Source organism: Phytophthora infestans, genomic scaffold (genome assembly GCF_000142945.1).
Source record: "Phytophthora infestans T30-4 supercont1.13 genomic scaffold, whole genome shotgun sequence".
Taxonomy (NCBI): Eukaryota; Oomycota; class Peronosporomycetes; order Peronosporales; family Peronosporaceae; genus Phytophthora; species Phytophthora infestans.
In genome coordinates this window covers 2,676,280-2,678,695 of record NW_003303746.1, presented here as the reverse complement: position 1 = coordinate 2,678,695, position 2,416 = coordinate 2,676,280, and positions in this window count along the sequence as shown.

The window sequence follows — 2,416 nt, the reverse complement described above, 5'->3', positions numbered from 1 at the left end:
ATATATGGTGTCTGGTACCTGAATGTCGGAAACATGTCGGAAAGGGCTAGGGTGTCGGAACGGTTGCGATATGGATGAATATACACGTCTTTCCGACAGATAGTTAGGTACGATTGTGATCAGGTTAGGGCTTGTCAAATTTACGCCAATTGAATATCTTCATTTTCATTATTTGGCCAATGGCATATCATGTGGGTAGGTCTCTTATTCCGACAGCTTCCGACAAATTTTTGTCGGAAGCCCAGCCAAAATATTTATGGCTGGATACGAATACTCAGTATAAAAGTATTTTTAAAATATTCTTGTCATTCCGACAACAAGGTCCTCCAGTAGGATTCCGACTTCGAAGGAGCAAGTATTAAAGTACGTGTTTAGGAAAATGAAAAAATAACATGCCTTAACAAAACCTATTGGAACAGAAGTAAGCTTAGATACGCATGTACATGTCCTGCATTTTTTATATTAAAATAGCGTCTTTACACCGGCCACGGCCTCAGAAATGGCACTGCGCGTTTCCTATTCCACCTCTTCCGCCAGCTTGTCTCGCTTCGCTGATACTCACCGGGAAGCTGCCACTTGCGACACAGCTTCACACACTGGAGTAGTCGAGACGCTTAGGGAGAAGCCACCATGCTTACATTCTGCACATTCAGCCGAGCTCTGCTCACCCAACGCAGAAGCGTCATCAAAGACCTCTACTGGAGCCGTCTTGTTCACGAACTCCTTCGTGGCACGAAGTTCATGCGTAGGTCCGCCGCCACGAGTTTGCCAAAAGACGCGCCACTCCCACGCGCTGCGCCGCATCCCGCGTTCGTGAAATCATCACCATAGAACGACGCCACTGAGTACACCTGCTGCAGACACGTCCGATCCAATCGACGCCAGCGCCGACACAACAAACTTCGTCACGCTCGCCGTGCAAGCACCATCGCGCGTCTCCACGTCGGCCTGCACGCCGTCAAACACTATCGTACTCATTGATTCATGTCGTGCCCGTAAACATCCACGCCCAGTACTTTGACCACACCATCACTCTGTAGGGCGCGCACCGAGCGTGCATACAAGTTGGGCAACAACACCTGCTCCGTCTCGTCCTCCGGTATCCCCTCCAGGACCACCCGCTCTACACTTGATTACACGCCACCAGCACGCCTCCCTACCGCTGCTGTCCTTCACGCCCGCTCGCCCGTTACCAGTGCCACCGTCGCCGCCGTATCCGCCGCCCTCCGCACTAGCTCGCACATCAACCGGATGACGCACTGGCGCCATCCTTCGCTGCCACCGCTATGCCACGAACTGCGAATAAAAGTTTCAATAATTTATAACGTTAGATTTAATAAGAGATATTTGTTTTATAGTATATATGGTGTCTGGTACCTGAATGTCGGAAACATGTCGGAAAGGGCTAGGGTGTCGGAACGGTTGCGATATGGACAACATATTGCCTCGGCAGAGGTGCCAGTCCTGATGCTCCGTCAGCCGTTAGATTTGGGATGCGATCGTAAGATTTTAGTTTGATAAAGCACACTGTTTACCAGATCACGATATACTGCTACAAGTGTCAGTATAATCTTCATCTTGGTGCAGACTTGTAGCTGCACTTGAGTCTGACTCACTTTCAGTTTCGCTTGGTCGCCAACAAACACAACTCCGCGCTTTAGCTGACTCGCAATGCCGTACATTCCCCGACACGCCTCCATACTTTTCTTCGTGGTTTTCGCTGTCGCGTTAACGCAAAACTGCTTCACCCATGCTGCATCTGCCGTTACGGGCACGCCTCCAGGCTTCGCAACCGGAACTACGGGTGGTGGCAATGGTAAACCTGTGTATCCCACAACAATCAAAGAACTCGCTTCGTATCTTGGCGACAATCTACCTCGCGTCGTCGTTCTGAAACAACAATTCAACTTTATTAAGACTGAGGGATCAACTACGGAGAAAGGGTGTCGCCCCAAGAACAACCTCGACTGCATCGACAAAAAGAACGGCTTTCAAGGGCAAGACGCCATCCAGCCAAGCTTCAGCAAGTGTGACGGCTCTACTGTTAATGTGACGTACGACAAGGCAGCCATCACCCCTCTCATTATTGGCAGTAACAAGACTCTGGTGGGCGAGGGTACCAAGGGTGTCCTGAACGGCAAGGGGATCATGGTCACAGGCAGCAACGTCATCGTCCAGAACATCCACATCACCAACTTGAATCCGCACGTGTAGAAGAGCGCGCCCGCTCTCCCCTTCAGAGGAAATGGTAACACCGCACCGAAAGGTATTTGGATCGACCACGTGAAGGTCTCCAGTGTCGGCCGTCAGATGCCGGTCATCAAAGCTGCGGCAAAGAGCACTGAAGAGCCATAACCCAGCCTTAAATGAAACAGCTCCAATCCAACATAACATGCATCACAGCTTCCTATGATTC